We start from the raw sequence: 16858 nt of genomic DNA, 5'->3' as shown, positions 1-16858 counted from the left end.
CTCTATCTCCTCCTGAGGAGAAGGGTGTCCTTTCCAGGCAGGAGGAAATTATGGCCAGGAAGATGCAGTCAGTTGTGTTGTAGTTTTCCCTTTTTTATAACCCTTCTGTTGTCAATATTGTTTCTCTTACTGTTTGTTCTTTATCTCGTTGCTGTTCCAAATAAATTGTTCTTATCCCAGCCCAAGATCTTTGGCCTTTGTGCTTTCCATGGGAGGTGGGAGGGCAGCGAGCGGCAGTGCGGTTTTACTGGGAGCAGGACATTGGGGAATCCCATTCCTAAACCCCAGCCTGTGGAAACCGAGCATCCCAGCTGGTCCCAGCCCTGCTGGCCATGGCAACAGCCTTGGGAGCAGGTCCCTGGCTGGGGCTGTGGGAACCTCTTCCCTCTGGTGCCCAGGGACAGGACTGGAGGGAACGGCTGCAGCTGAGTCGGGGCAGGCTCAGGTTGGATCTCAGGGAAAGGTTTTTCCCCAGAGGCTGCTGGGGCACTGCCCAGGCTCCCCAGGGAAGGCTCCCAGCTCCAGGGCTCTCTGAGCTCCAGCAGCGTTTGGACAGCGCTGCCAGGCCCAGGCTGGCATTGTTGGGGTGTCCTGTGCAGGGCCAGCAGTTGGACTCCAGGATCCTGATGGGTCTCTCCCAGCTCAGCCAATTCTGTGGATCTGGGATCCCATGACCCTGGGGATGGGGCTGCCAATGATTGCCATGGCAATGGGCTCTGGCTGCAGGCCTGAGCTGGTGTTCATGGCAACCACCCCTGGCATGGGGTCAGCATGGAGCTGCCAAGGGACTGAGCATGGCAACAGGGTCCTGGTGATGGTTGCCATGGAAACTGACCATAGCAACAGGGGGCTGGGGGTGGTTGCCTACTAAGGATCAGATTTGTCACAGGCCCTCAGAGGGGTTCCATGGGGACTTTCCAAGAGTCTCCAGGCTGTTCAAGAGCTGGAATGTCACAGGCAGAGACAGGGGCTCCATGGACACCTCCCAGGGGTTTCTGGGGATGGTAAAGAGCCCTGTGCTCAGAGACAGTCACAGCCATTCCATGGTGACATCCCAGGGCACCTTGGGCTGCAAAGGCACCGATCTGTCACAGGCGCTCACGGGGGCTCCACGGTGACATCGCAGGAGTCCCCAGGCTGCCAAAGAGCCGGGATGTCCCAGACACTCCCAGGGTTTCCTGTCATGGGCACAGCAGGAGCTTCAGGCAAAGTTTATTGGAGAAGCTCCTGTTAGGTCACGAGTTGCAGAAAGGATCCCAAATAGCCCCCAGAGATCCCCAAATGTCACTGTGGAGTCAGAGATGACACAGACTCAGGTCAGAAGGCTGAGAGCTAAAAGCCCCCGGTTTATTCAATCCTCTTCTTTTATACCTTGGTTTGCTACAAGTGGACCTCATTGGTCATTTAATCAACACATTTTACATGATTGGCTAATGAAGAAAACACCTTCCATTAAACAACTTTTTGGAAAAAAACCAACTTATTCCAAACACCACCTGTGGATAGTTTCCAATTCTTTCTCTCCAGCTCCCTAAAAGTTTCCAGACCAATTCATGGGAAAGCTTATCTTACTTTCTCTGTCTCTGACCACACTGTCATATCCACATCCAAATACTCCCAAGAACCTCCAGGCTTTCTAAACTTCTTCCATGAGAGGAACTGTGGAGCAGCTGGTTCCAATTGCACCCCAGAATTTTCAAGCATTCCTGTGTAAAGAATTATAAAGGTGGAATTAACCTTTATAGAATTTGGTCCACAGGATTAAAGATGGGATACCATATATAAATATTTATATAAAATCTATTATGGTAATGATTAGACAAAATTTTCTTAATGAGAAATATTTACACCAAGATATAAGAGCTGTAACATATTATATAAAGCTCTAGGAAGTGATTTCAAAGCAACTGTGCTAAAGCAAAACCAGTTTTTAAGCAGAGATTTGTGTCACTCCCCCAGACCAATGACCGTGGGCAAATCCCTTTGGCTCAGCCTGGAGCAGTGACCTTGAGGGGCGTCCCCACTGCAGGGAGGAATCTCAACAACTCCCAAGAAGGGAAATGTCAGGAGACGCTGCTGTTAAAATTTGGGACAGGGCTTTTCTAGTCAGAAGTGCTTCCCTGACAGTCAGATGTGCCCAGGATGGGCCAGCTCAGCAGCTCTGCAGAAGCTCTCAGTGCTGTCCCTTGGTTCTTGCTTTCTCTGTGAAATATTCCATCCCTGCCACAGTTTCCTCTCCCTCTCAGGATGTCAGATTTGGGATGGAGAAATCTGGTTTCACCCGAAAAGCAGCTTGACCCCCTCATTCATTTCCCACTGGGGCTTTGCAAAATGGGCCTTGCTGGAGTTGTTGGAGCCCATTGCAGGCAGAGCCTCCTGCTCCAGCAGGAACTGCCTTTCCTGTGCCAGGAGCAGGGCAGGTCCCGCTGCAGGAAAAGCCCCAGGCCAGCCCCAGCACAGGGAAGGGCTCGGGCACAAGGGCAGAGTGCCGTGCTGGGAGCTGTGCCAGGCAGAGCCTGAGGCACCAAAGGCACCTTGGCAGCAGCAGCTGCTTGCAGGGCATGGCCAGAAGCCTCCCTTGGCAGCCCGGCCTGGTGGCCAGCACTGCAGAGCTGCTGCCTCAGGGCTCATTTCTGCCTGGGCTCTGAAAAGCCACTTCTGCTCCAGGAGCCTGCCTGGGAAGCCATTGGCCCCAGCACCTTGGGGACAAGATATGAATGGGAAAACTCTTCATGCCAGCAGAGACAAGGCAGGGGCAGAGGAAAGGGGAGAGCCGGGCCCAGGGGACAGGGCTGCCATGGTGATGGCTGTGAGGTCACTGCCCCTGCAGCAGCCTGGCTGCCCTCAGCAGACATTCTGGCCAGAAGCGTTGTGATGGCACCCAGCACATCAGAGAACCCACACAACAGGAATTCTGTGCTTGGGGATGAATGGGTTTCACTGGGTCAGGCTGCACAAAGGTCCTGCTCTTGGACAATTACTGTGATGGGGAATCCAACTGTGGAAGAACACAGTTGCAGTTTTGTGCACTTTCCTCATTGTAAAGTATTTCCTCCTTCTAACAAATGTAAATCCACCCTCATTCAGTTCACAGATTGTCATGGTTTGACCCTAGCACAATGCCAGGGCCTCCATGAAGAGTATATTTCCAAAATGGTTGCTGTGAGATGTTACCCGGGAACAGAACAAAACAGGCTCCCATTCGGGGATGGAGGGAAAAAACACAACATTTTATTAATAACAATATCCATAAAGGAACACACACACACAGAGCTAAGAATAAAAACTTTCCAAATACATTCCTCCTCCCCCCTCCCTTTTCTCCACAGAATGAGATAACACCATAGATTCCCACCTTTCAGGTAATCAGCTTTCAGTCCATCATCATCTTTTCAAATAATCCACCCTCAAATCCACCGGGGAGAGAGAGAAGTCCTCCCTTGCACCATAGGCTTCCCCCCCATGTCCAGTGCTCTCACCACTGGACACAGGCCAGGACTGCTTTTAAGGGTATCTTGTTTAAGGATGCTCTACCCAGTTCCAAAAGCAGCAGTCTCTCAACTTTGGGACACCAGTCCCCCCCCAAATTTACCCCCTGGGGCCGAGGGGCTTGTGAGCAGAGATCTTCCCCTCCACGGAGACAGAGGGCATCCCACACCCTCCTCAGCCGTCTCTGTTCACTCCACTGCTTCACTCTTGGCTCCAAAGTATTGTCTCCCCCTAAATACAGTCTCCAGGTATGGGTCTGTCCATGGCCATACAAGAAAGAGTCCCGCTCAAGGCCACTCCATCATCTCTTCCCACCTAGGATTCTTCTCATCTCTTCCAGTTTTCCTCACACGCAGTCCATCATCTCTCTCTCCTCATTCTGATTCAGGAGGAGCAGTATTTGCAAGGTTTCTATTACTCTACCAAGGGGTTAAAAACTTCGCCTCTGCCTGTCCAGGACTCCCACAGCTGCCGGGCACCTTCTCTCGCCACCTCCCCCGCTTCTGGCCGGCTGAGCCGCCAGCACAATCTCTGTCCCTCTCTCCGGGGGGGGGGGGGGGGGGGGGGGGGGCTGCCCAGACATCTCAAATTTCGTCAACCCCTGCATGTTCTCCTCCACCTCTGCAGCTTTTGGGGCTCCTGGCCTCCTCCCTGTCATGGCCTCCCCCTCCCCCACCCAGACACAGCTGGGCAGGGGAGAGGTCGGACCTTACTCACCCACGCCGGATTCCCAAAGAGGAAGTTCTCTGGGAATCTCCTGCTTTTAACCCCCGTGTGTTCTCAGAGGCGTATCCAGACCCTTAGTGGCCACATCAAATGCCAATTTTGAATTTGGCCACTGATTGGCCGGACTTAGACTTTTCTAGAAACACATTTCCGGCCAAACCATGACACAGATATTGAGCCTTGTTCTGTCACTGCAAGATTTGGGAGAAAATAATTTTGACCACTGTTTTCATTGTAACAGACTTTGGAGAGGACCCAAAAACCTCTCAAGATGAGGTTTGGAGGCCTCATCCCATAACCAGCAGTGAGAGGCGGCAGACTCGGGGCTCATTGGTGTGGAGACTGAGGACAGAATACGAGTAGCCGGGGAGGGATTAAAGGGTGGTTTCACACATCTCGGAGTTTTTCTTTATTGTATAAAACAGCCAGAGAAAGAGATAATGGCACCAAGGGCAGCTTGGGAAGCCCAGACTGGACACCAGGAGAAAGGAATTTTCCTCCCGGGCAGGGCTGTGGTGCAATACATCCCCCAGAAGGAGCCTGGAGCAGCCCAAGGCTTTGTGTGGGCAGGCAGAGGCAGGCAGGAGGCAGAGCTGTCAGCAAAGGAAGGGGCCAGCCAGGTGGGGCAGCCGGGGGATGACGACAGCCTGCAGGGACAGAGGCACAGGGCAGGGACTCCGTAGGACAGCCTGGGCTGCACAGGGCACAGGGATGGGCAGCAGCTGCAAGGCCCTGACAGAGCCACCTTGGGCAGCACTTTGGCCATGGCTGCTGGCCCTGGGCCTGAGCCAGGAGCAGGAGACAAGTGACCCTTGCAGGCCTGGGGCCTCATTGCCTCCTTGTCCCTGCTCAGCAGCCTGGCACAGGCCGCCCCATGGTGCTGCCCTTGGCATTGCACATCCCCACATGCCAGAGCCCATCCCGGGAAGAGCCCTGAGCAAGGAGGGAGGGACAGGATCTGCCTGGCCAGGGGCTGGGGCTCAGGCCTTGGCCCTTTGCGTTCCTGAAACACATCCAGGTTTACTCAGGACCAGAGGCACCTTTCCCTTCCTTGTCTGAAGCTGTCATCACTGCCTCCAGTGTTCGGCTCTAACTGGAACCTGGGGACACTTTCACATGAGTTGTGTCCCCCAGTGGACCCCATTTAAACTACAAGAAATGTCTATGTTTCAGCTTAACTTGGAGTTCTTGAGAAGCTTTTTGAGCACACTCCAAGGGACTGAGTCTGATGCAAAGAGCACAAAGCCCCAGAGGGTCATTAAAGTCCTTGTGCTGTGTCTGTGCTGCTGAGCTGGGCCGGGCTCCTGGCCCAGAGGCAGCTCCTGGCAAGGGCAGCGCTGCAGAGAGACAGCTCTGGCCAGGAGCAGCTCCTGTGCACAGCCCAGCAGGGCTGGGGCACTGCCAGGGCAGCTCAGGAACACCAGCAGGGCACAGCCAGAGCTGACAGGGGCTCAGCACTGGCAGGGGCTGGGGGATGTCCCAGAGGGGGCTGTGTCACAGCAGCACCTCTGTGGCTGTGTCCTAGAGGCACAGAGCAGCTGTGATGTCAGCAAGGGGCTGTGTGACAGCACAGAGTGGGCTGTGTGAGGTCACAGGTTGGGCTATGACATCACAAAGTTTGTTGTGTGAGGTCACTGAGCAGCTGCAGCATCATAGAGGAGACTGTGTGACAACACAGAGCAGGCTGTGACATCATGGCATGGCTGTATGACATCATAGAGGAGACTGAGGTCAAAGTGTGTGCTGTGACATTAGAGAGTGGCAGCATGACATAACAGAGAGGGTTTTGTGACATCACTGAGGGGGTTGTGACATCACAGAGCTGTCTGTGACATCATGGAGTAGGGTATGAGGCAATAGAGCAGATCCGGACGTAACAGCTGGTGGCTCTGTGACATCAGCGAGTGGGTTGTGACATCACTAGGGGCTGTGTAACATCATAGAGAAGACTGTGACATCACAGAACAGACTGTGACATCCCAAAGCAACTTTCTGACATCACAGAGTCTTCTGGGACATCACAATGCAGCTGCATGACATTCCAGGGTGACATCCCAGAATTGGCTCTGTGACAAAACAAGGGTGCTGTATGACATCCCAGAGTGGGCTGTGACATCACAGGTGACTGTGTTAAATCATAGGGTGCTCTGTGACATCACAAGATGCTGTATGAGATCACAGGTGGCTGTGTGACATCACAGGGTGGCTGCTTGTCCCTGCTCAGCAGCCTGGCAGGGGCCGCCCCATGGTCCTGCCCTTGGCATTGCACATCCCCACATGCCAGTGTCCATCCCGGGAAGAGCCCTGAGCAATGAGGGAGGGACAGGATCTGCCTGGCCAGGGGCTGGGGCTCAGGCCTTGGCCCTTTGCATTCCTGAAACACATCCAGGTTTGCTCAGCACCAGAGACACCTTTGCCTTTTTTGTCCCCAGCTGTCATCACTGCCTGCAGTGTTCTGCTGTGACTGGAACCTGGGGACACTTTCTCAGTCATGTCCCTCAGTGGGACCCATTAAAACTTCAAGAAACGTTGGAGTTTAAATTTAACTTTGAGTTCTGGAGAAGTCTTTTGAAGGCTCTCTCAGGGACTGAGTCTGATGTAAACAACACCCAAGTCCCAAGAGGGTCATTAAAGTCTTTGTTCTGTGTCTGTGCTGCTGAGCTTTAAAGGAACAGCTCTTCCCAGGACCACCTCCTCTCCCAGCCCAGCAGGGCTGAGGGCTCTGCCTGCAGGCACTGAGGGGACAGGAGCCTGGCAGAGACAGGCTGAGGAAGTCATTGAGCTGAAACTTCACTGGGGGAAAGATCTTCACAGCCCTCCACATGGTGAGTCAGTGGATGCAGGGCAATGTCCCCTGGAGGGATCTCCTGAAGCCAGCACACCCCACAGCCTGGGGGATGTGCCAGGAGGACTCTCCCAATTTCTCTGGGGCAGGGGAGCAGGAGGAGGAGGAGGATGTGCTGCAGAGCAGGGCTGCCCTGGGCACCCTCAGAGGTACAAGACAGGATGGCTCCTGCTGCCAGGGACGGCTGCAGGGGGTGAAGCTGGGGCTGCAGCCAGGGCTGCCAGGGCTGTCCTGCAGAGCAGGTCCTGCAGCCCTCATGGCTCTTGGCCAGCCCAGGGGATGTGCCACCTGCCAGGGGCAGCTCTCAGCCTGCCTGGCAGCTCCCCATGGACACTGTAGGGGAGAAGTTGGAGGTGGCAGGAGCAACCCCCATCAGGGCAGATTCCTCCTGCTGTGGAGATGGTGCTGCATGGCCAGGGCTGCTCTCAGCTTTCTCCTAAAGGGAAGGGGCTGTCAGCTTTGGCTGTGTCACTGAGACTCCTGCACTGTCAGCCTGGGCATCAGCAGATGTGCCTCAGATCTCCCTCAGAAATTGCCTCCTCAGCCTGCTCTCCCTACAGACAGCAGCAGCAGCACCTTGGCTTGCAGCATCTCTGTTTGTCTGCCCTGCCCTTAAGGCCCTGCAGCCAGGGAGATGCCCCTGGGCAGTGCCCTGTGTTGGGAGGGGTCTGCAGGGCAGAGCTGAGCCCCCAGGGCTGGGCTGGGCTCTGGCAGCACTGGCAGGGACAAGGCTTGGGTAGAGAGAAACAGCTCCAAATAGGCACAACTGCAGGCAGCAGACAGCCAGACCAACCTTTGGCATCCCTCCCTGTCCAGCTGCACAGGGAAAGAGAGAAGGGTTTGGAGAGATTGATTTTGAAACTGGAGTGTTCAAAAAGGCCACGTTATTTTTAAGTACACTTTGAAATTTGTCCATCCTGTACTAGAGGCAGGTGAAATGAACAAAGGACACCTGTGTGGGACCAGCAGGTTTGACTGCTCTGGGGCACAGGGAGCCCTGTTTTCCCTCTGGGCTCCCCAGTGTTCAGGCTGAGAGCAGTGCTAAGAACAAGACATCAGCCCCTTCCAGAAAACACGTAGTTACTTAGCAGCCAAACCTAAATTAAAAAAAAAAAAGTAAATGAAATTTCCCCAAAGAAAGAGAAGCAATTTTGAGTGATTGTGTAAGAAATTAGCAGAGGATTGACTCAAGGTACTTTGTCCAGATTATAATTGTTGTCTTTGAATAGCTCATAATACCCAGAGTGAAGAAATGTCCAACAGCAGCTCCATCAGCCACTTCCTCCTGCTGGCATTGGCAGACACGCGGCAGCTGCAGCTCCTGCACTTCTGCCTCTTGCTGGGCATCTCCCTGGCTGCCCTCCTGGGCAACGGCCTCATCATCAGCGCCGTAGCCTGCGGCCAGCACCTGCTGCCCCTGGGCAGTGCCGGAGCTGGGAGGGGTCTGCAGGGCAGAGCTGAGCCCCCAGGGCTGGGCTGGGCTCTGGCAGCACTGGCAGGGCCCAGCCCTGGGCACAGGGAAGCAGCTACTGGCAGGGACACCTCCAGGCAGCAGAGCCCTGGGCAGGCAGTGAGGGGAAAGTGCCCCCAAGCTGGGATGGGATATTTAAAGTCCTCTCCTAATTCAACTATTCCATTATTACTTTTCTTACAGATCCCCGTGCCAAGGAACAACAAATGTCCAACAGCAGCTCCATCAGCCACTTCCTCCTGCTGGCATTGGCAGACACGCAGCAGCTGCAGCTCCTGCACTTCTGCCTCTTGCTGGGCATCTCCCTGGCTGCCCTCCTGGGCAACGGCCTCATCATCAGTGCCGTAGCCTGCGGCCACCACCTGCACATGCCCATGTTCTTCTTCCTGCTCAACCTGGCCCTCAGCGACCTGGGCTCCATCTGCACCACTGTCCCCAAAGCCATGCACAATTCCCTCTGGGACACCAGCACCATCTCCTACACAGGATGTGCTGCACAGGGTTTTTTTTTTTGTGTTCTTCATCTCAGCAGAGTATTTCCTCCTGACCATCATGTGCTATGACTGCTACGTGTCCATCTGCAAACCCCTGCACTACGGGACCCTCCTGGGCAGCAGAGCTTGTGCCCACATGGCAGCAGCTGCCTGGGCCAGTGCCTTTCTCTATTCATTGCTGCACACAGCCAATACATTTTCTCTGCCCCTGTGCCATGGCAATGCCCTGGGCCAGTTCTTCTGTGAAATCCCCTAGATTCTCAAACTCTCCTGCTCACACTCCTACTTCAGGGAACTTGGGCTCATTGTGTTCAGTGCCTCCTTATTATTTGGCTGTTTTGTGTTCATTGTTTTCTCCTATGTGCAGATCTTCAGGGCTGTGCTGAGGATCCCCTCTGAGCAGGGACAGCACAAAGCCTTTTCCACCTGCCTCCCTCACCTGGCCGTGCTCTCCCTATTCATCAGCACAGTCATGTTTGCCTACCTGAAACCCCCCTCCGTGTCCTCTCCGTCCCTGGATCTGGCCCTGTCAGTTCTGTACTCAGTTGTGACTCCAGCCCTGAACCCCCTCATCTACAGCCTGAGGAACCAAGAGCTCAAGGCTGCAGTGTGGAGACTGATGACTGGATGCTTTCAGGAACATTAAACTGCTCATCAATTTTGGCAAATCTTTTGTAATAAAGGTTGTCTTTGATACTTCGTGTTGGTTTGGTTGTGTTTCATTTTTTTCCCCCTTTGTTTTAGTTTTTTCATATTGTCTACAAAGTAGGGTCATTGTTTGTGCCATTTCTCATTTTGTTTCTCTACACATTCACCGTGGCCGCAGACTGTGTCACTGAGGGGGTGTTTTCTCAGTGGCTTTAAAGGAATGAAAGGATCTCCCAGCAAAGTTTTCTGCAGAGATGCCCTTTTGTTGGCTTCTCTGGAGCTGCAGCAGCAATGTCTGTGTGCAGAGCTGGGGCAGATCAGTGCTGGCCCAGCAGCTGTGCCCAGCAGCAGCAGCACTTGGTGTTGGCAGTGCTGCTGCCGTGGCCCTGCCCCGCTGCCCTGGTGGCCCTGGTGTTGCTGCAGGGCCTGAGTGCTCTCGGGGCCGGGCAGAGTCCTGGGGGTGGCAGTGCCGGGGCTGCAGCAGGGACAGGCCATGAGCACTGCTGGGGCAGCGCTGACGCCTCAGGCCAGGCCCTGGGGGCTCCAGGCTCCTTGCCCAGGCTCTCTCAAGAACATGGCCAGGCCAATGCTCAGCACAGAAAAGCCCCAGGGTGAGCAGCCCCAGGCTGGCCGTGGGCAGGCTGGGGGCAAACAGCATGGCTGGGGCTCTGCAAGGGCCCTGGGGGAGACGGGAAGGAGCAGCAGAGCAGGGGCTGATCCATCCCCAGTGCGCTGCACAGCCCAGGGCAGCGTCCCAGAGCGTCCTCATGGAGCTGCCAACAACATCCCCCCTCTGCAGCCCTGGCCTCTCCCCCAGCTCACAGAGGTGCTGCATCCTTGCAGGCACAGCCACAGCAGCACTGGCTCAGGAGCCCCTGTTCGCATTGCACAGAGCAGGCAGGAGCACCCCCATGCTGTTGCTGTGGGGACATGAACCTGAGGGAGCACAAATGCCATCAGCCCCTGGGGCCAGCAAGGGCTGGGGGACACCAGGGAAACCACTCAGCTTTGTCCTGGCCTCTGCAGTCAGCCAGAAAGTTTGTTCCCATCAGCTGGGAGTTTCCTATGCCACTGCAGACGCTGTTGCTCAGAGCCAGGGCTGCCTGGCAGCCATCCCCAAACTGCTCTGAGCATTTCCTTTGCTTCACCTTTGCGTTCTTTACTCTTCCTTGGTCTAGATTTCTTCCTATTGTCCACTGCTGTTCCCTGCCCGGCAAACAGCCCATCCCTGTTTGCCCTTTCCTCTCTGGCCCCACTCCCCATTCCAGTTCCTGACTTGGCACCATCCCCTGGGGAGCAGGATCATCCTCCAAGTGCTGCAGGAATTGTCTGCAGGCTCCTGCAGTGCCTCAAGCTGCTCCCTTGCCAGAGGCACCCCAGGCCAGGGGGGCACATCTGGGCTGCTGTGTCTGCCTGTGGGGCTCCCTGTTCTGGGCAATGAGGAGGAGCTGCAGAGGCTCTGCAGGACTGACAGGATGGGCTTTGGGGCTGGGAGGAGAAGCTAAGGCACCTGGGCTGCTGGAGCTTCTGAAGAGGAGGCCCAGGGCTCATCCTGCAACTGCTCCAAGGGTAGTTTCAGAGAATCACAGAATTAGCAAGGCTAGAAAAGACATTGGAGGTTATCAAGTCTAACCTGTGCCCTGGCACCGCCTTGTCTCTCCTGGGCCTCCTCTTCTCCAGGATAAACAGCCCCAGCTCCCTCAGGCGCTCCTCACAGGACTTGTGTTCCAGACCCCTCACCAGCTTTTTTGGCCTTCTCTGGACACACTCCAGCCCCTCCATGTCCTTCCTAAATTGGGGTCCCAGAACTGGACACAGCCCTCGAGGTGCTGCCCAACGAGTGCTGAGCACAGGGGAAGAATCACTACCCTGCTCCTGCTGGCCACACCATTCCTGATCCAGACCAGGAGCCATTGGCCTTCTTGGCCACCTGGGCACACTGCTGCCTCATGTCCAGCCTGCTGTCCATCAGTGCCCCCAGGTCCCTTTCTGCCTGGCTGCTGTCCAGCCACTCTGTCCCCAGCCTGTAGTACTGCAGGGGTTGTTGTAGCCAAAGTGCAGGACCCGGCACTGGGACTTGTTCAACCTCACCTTGTTGGATTTGGGCCCTGGATCCAGCCTGTCCAGGGCCCTGTGCAGAGCCCTCCTACCCTCCAGCAGATCTGCACTTGAACCCAGCTTGGTGTCATCTGAAAATTTGCTGGTGCTGGACTCAATCCCCTCATCCAGATCATCTATGCAGATATTCAAATCCACTCTGGCCAGCTCTGATCCCTCTGCCATCCTGTGATGGCACTCAAGGTGATCTCTTCCATAGCCTTGCCTGGCACTGAGGTCAGGCTGACAGGCCTGGAGTTCCTCAGATCCTCCTTCCTGCCCTTCTTGGGGATGGGCTCACATTGGCACCTCCACTCCTCTGGGGCTGCCCTGCTGATCCAGGACTGATGGTAAATGATGGAGAGCAGTTTGGGGAGCTCATCCACCAGCTCCCTCATCCCCCTAGGATGGATCCTATCCGATCCCATCCACCTGTGAGCACCTGAGTGGTTCAGCAGCTCCCCAGCTGCTTCCTCCTGGATTGCAGGGGGATGTTCTGCTCCCTGTGCCCATCTACCAGCTCAGGAGAACACTTGTCCTGAGGACAACCTGTCCTAATATTGAACATTGAGACAAACAAGGTATTAAGGAGCTCAGCCTTTTCCTTATCTTTAGTTATTTTATTCTCTGCTGCATCCAATAAAACATAGAGGTTCTCCTTATCCCTCCTTTTGCCATTAATTTTTTTTTTTTTTTTTAATACAAGCCGCCACATGAAATTCTAACTGAGTTATCACCTCTCCCCTTTTCTTTCTGTGTAACCTAACATCATCTTTGGAGACCTCCTGAGTTTTAAATAATGTTTTCCCCTGAGTCCCCACAAAAGCTCCATGGGCATCCTGGACAGTAATTTTCCTCACTAGCTCATCTTTTTCCACACTGGGACAGGGTGCTTCTCCCTCTTTAAGATTATTTTCTTGAAATGTCTCTCTCCTTCCTGGACCTCTTTGTTTTTAAGGGCTGTTTCCCTTTAAAAGATCAGTAACTGATTTGATACTCCCCAAATATGTATTCTAAATAGGCCAAAGTCTGCCCTACCTAATTCCAGTGTAGATGTTTTGTTGCTGCCCCTCCTGCTTACCCAGAATATTGAAAACTTGATTATTTCATGGTCACAGTGCCCCAGGCAGCCTCTGACCACCACATCTGCCACCAGCCCTCCTCTGTTTGTGAACAGCAGCAGACAGAGCTTTCCTTGGCAGTGGGAGTGTTACCAAAAATCCGTAAAACAGAAAACTCCTTAAGCCCAATGTAGCATGAAGAAGCAGCATTCTTTATTCAGCTGGATGCATGGGGGAGAGCTCCTCCCAAAGCCCTGCATGCTGAGTACAGGAAAGTTTCTGTTTCTTTTCTGTATTTTGCACACATATTCATTGATTGTCCCAGACTAAACACACATATGATAATCATTTCCCCAGAATCATTGACATATTTCCCCTTCTCTTTACCCATGAGTTCTTCTTCCCTGGGGGTCTCTCTGGTGGTCCCTGGTGGTCTGGACCCCAATGTTCCTGTGGGCCTGGCTGAGCTGGCAGGACACTGAGGCTGGTGAGCTTCCAGTTCCCCTTCTCACACAACGGGCACTGTGTGCTTTCCACAGGCCTGGGGTTTTGGAGAACAAGCTCTGTTGCCAGGATTTTTAGTGAAAAAGCCTCTGCTAGGATTTTTCCTGTCCTGAGGAGCTGAGAGCCTCAGGAAAGAAATGTAAACAATAACTATCTGCTGCTGTGGAGTGCCACAGGTGAATCTTCCATTGGTCCATGTGGATTGTTTTCAATCAGTGACCAATCACAGCCACCTCTGCCAAGGCTGTGAGCAGTCACAGGATTTTTGTTATTCATTTCTGTTCTATTCTTGTCTTTGTAGCCTTCTGATCTTCTTCTCTCTGTTCTTTTTAGTATAGTTGTAATGTAGTATCTTAGTATAATATATATCATAATAAATCAGCCTTCTGATCAACATGGAGTCAAGCCTCGTGCCCTCGTCCAAGGGGTCCAAGTCAAAGCAACAATTGGTGACCCCTGGACGTGTGAAACTGATGGTCACCCCAAGAGTGACCATGGAATCTAGCCTGGAGCTGAAGAAACGAGACCCTGAAGATGGGCAGAGTTCTCAGCCAAGGCAAACAGGAGAACCTGTTGGACTTTCCTGGAGATTGTGTCCAGAGACCGCAGAGCAGCAGAGCTGCACAGCTGGATCCACAAGGACACTGTCTAAAGGTACTGTTATTTTTTCCCTTCCTGAAGATCCTGCCATTCGCAGAAGGTGGGAGGAAAGTTGGAAAAATGTACCTTCGGAAGCTCAGGTTCCGTTTACTGCGTCAGAGGAGAAAGTTATTAAACTCTGGCACAGATGGGGACGCGAGGACGGAGTTAATAGTCTGTGGGAGAGACTGTGTGTTGAGTTTTTCAGATGGGCAAAATTTCATGGATTTTTTACAAATGTAGCATACTCCCTCGATTTATATCTTTGGGAGTTCATGGACGCTGCTTTTGACTGGACAATGGACCAGGGTGTTACACTCCCAACAATATATGGAGTGCACCTATGGCTTTTTTTCTGTATTTTGGAAAAAAGGAAAGCTGCGGGGGACGTCGTGGCCTGGTTTGGTCACGCTCCGTACCCGCCAGGTTCGGCACGAGAGAAGCCTCTCCAAAAAGACGAACCGCGGGTTCCCAGCCCCCCCGCACTGCCCACAGCTGAGCAAAAGTTTTTCTCCGCTCCCTTGGAGCATGAGCAGACAGAGCTGCCTTTCCCCCCCCGTTCTTTCTCTTAGGGGGGATGGGGAGCCGGCCCTGCCCGCTTTGCTGCGGAATTCTCCGCTCCCCCCACTCCGGGGGGACGCGGTTCCACCTCAGCCGGCCCCGCAGGAGGCGCTGGACCCCGCGGCTCCACCCGTGATCCTGCGGTTCGGGCTGGCTCCGCCGGGTCTGATGGCTACGCCTGCGCTGCAGTGTCCGGACCCCAAAGGAGACTTGGCTGCTGCGCCCAGCCCGGCGGGGGATGCGCCCCCGCGGCCCGTGCCAGTCCCGCTGCTCCCTGCCAACCCAATTGCAGTGAAAGAGCATGCCAAGAATGGTGCTGAGCCCACGGGACCGTCTCAAGAGCCGACACCAGCGCCCGTGCTGCCCGCACCACCCATGCCAGTTGTCCCGCTGCCTTCCAGAGCTCCGACCTTCGCATCAGACCCTGTGAACAGTCTGTCCCTCCATGGAGAGGGCACGGCCCGCCAGCTCACCGCAGGAGCAGTTTGGCTGGCTGTGTTCAAAATCAGTGTGGTTTCTGGGCCATTTCGCGTGTGGTCGGGGGCTTCTCCCTGGGGGTTGGGGTGCCTACCTTCCCCCAAGCGCCCCAGCGGCGTGGGGGAGTTGGCTCCTGTGGTATCTGCCTCTGGTTCCCAGCCCAGAGGGGATGGGGGTGCCGAGGGGCAGAAAGCAGGAGCAGTGGCATTTGCCTTGCAGGAGCAAGAGAGACAGAGCAAAGCAAGCATTGCTCGCTTGCTCTGGGGACAAGAAACCCTCAGATCTGGGATGACAATTCCTGAGAAAGCTTCTCTTTCCGAGCTGCCGTTGTGCACCGGTGCTGCTGGGGGTAGGAAGCATTTGGTCACTTCTGCTCTCAAGACGCTGGCAGCATGGTCCTGCCAGGTTCTGAGCACACAGAGCCCGCCTCACAGGCTGGTTCTGGGCCGTTTGGCTCATTTCCCTGGGCCGGGGCCTCCGCCCCGTCCAGTGCTGGGTTTGGGGACTTTGCTTTCCCCGCAGGGACCTGGGCCACCATTCTGTGAGCCAGGTCTGGGTTCTCTGGTCTGCCCACCAGGACCAGGGCCACCGAAAGGTCCTAGAGACCCTCTGCTGCTGCTGTTCTTCTTCTTTCGGGAAAAAAAAAAAAAAAAAAAAGAAAAAAAAAAGTGGAAAGATCTAGCAGCTCAAAAGCATTGAAAAGCCAAAAATTAGCCTCAGCCCAAGTGGTTCAATGAAGGGCTGTGGCCAGGGCATTCCAGAATTTTCTCTCTGAATTGTTTGATGACTGTCAATGGATTTTTGATGATTCTTGTTGATTGATTCTCTTTAGCAGTTCTTTGTTTCAGAATTCTGCAAGCCTGTTTCAGGACCAAAGGGGACTTCCAGAGATGTCAAAGAAGAACATCTTCAGTCCATGGACTCTGTCCTGAAATTCAGCTGTTTGGACTTGAAACAATGAACTTTGTTTGCATGAGTTTTTGCATTTTCTTATATTTTAAGATTGTTTTAGTGATATGATAGAATGTGATGTTTGCTAAGTGAAGAATTTCCCTGAATGTTCTACAGGTGAAGAATTTCCCTGACCATTCCACATCAGCAGTTGATTGAGATTTTGATTGGCAACAGATGAACCTCAAGAGATGTTTGTTCTCTCGTCTGCAAGGGCCCAGTAGAAGAGATTGCAAACATTTCTTTTTCTATTTAATTTAATAAATTTTAAAGGGTGAGATGTAGCCATGATATTTTAGGGAAAAAGCCTCTGCTGGGATTTTTCCTGTCCTGAGGAGCTGAGAGCCTCAGGAAAGAAATGTAAACAATAACTGTCTGCTGCTGTGGAATGCCACAGATGCATCTTCCATTGGTCCATGTGGATTGTTTTCAATCAGTGACCAATCACAGCCACCTCTGCCAAGGCTGTGAGCAGTCACAGGATTTTTGTTATTGATTCCTATTCTATTCTTGTCTTTGTAGCCTTCTGATCTTCTTCTCTCTGTTCTTTTAGTGTAGTTGTAATGTAGTATTTTAGTATAATATATAACATAATAAATCAGCCTTCTGATGAAAATGGAGTCAAGCCTCGTGTCCTCACACAAGGGGCTCTTGCCGAAGCAAGAGTGCAGGCCCTGGTGTTCTGCTCTTGGCTTGGTGCTGTCAAAGGGGTGGCTTTTGATGGTTTTAGAGGCACTAACCTGGGCTGTGAAATGCACCTCAGGCACCAACTGCATCTCTGGTGTCTGCAAGTGCCTTTATCTCCCTTCATGCTCCTCAGAACCAAAATCCTGCAAGGACCAAGTGAATCTGAGACTTTGGAAAGGCCCAATCGTGACAGATTTTGGGGAGATTT

At 53.5% G+C, this 16858-nt stretch overlaps 1 protein-coding gene and 1 pseudogene across 1 annotated transcript in view; both read left to right on the top strand.

Annotated features, from left to right (window-relative positions):
* Positions 1-16858, top strand: part of LOC135305562 (zinc finger protein 850-like) — a 243967-nt gene that overhangs the window by 1333 nt on the left and 225776 nt on the right. The window lies entirely within an intron of this gene.
* LOC135305987 (olfactory receptor 14J1-like) lies at positions 9120-16187 on the top strand (annotated as a pseudogene).

The sequence above is a fragment of the Passer domesticus genome, chromosome 8, assembly GCF_036417665.1.
Source record: "Passer domesticus isolate bPasDom1 chromosome 8, bPasDom1.hap1, whole genome shotgun sequence".
Classification (NCBI taxonomy): Eukaryota; Metazoa; Chordata; class Aves; order Passeriformes; family Passeridae; genus Passer; species Passer domesticus.
The sequence above is the reverse complement of the archived record's forward strand: the minus strand, read 5'-3'. Positions and strand labels throughout refer to the sequence as shown.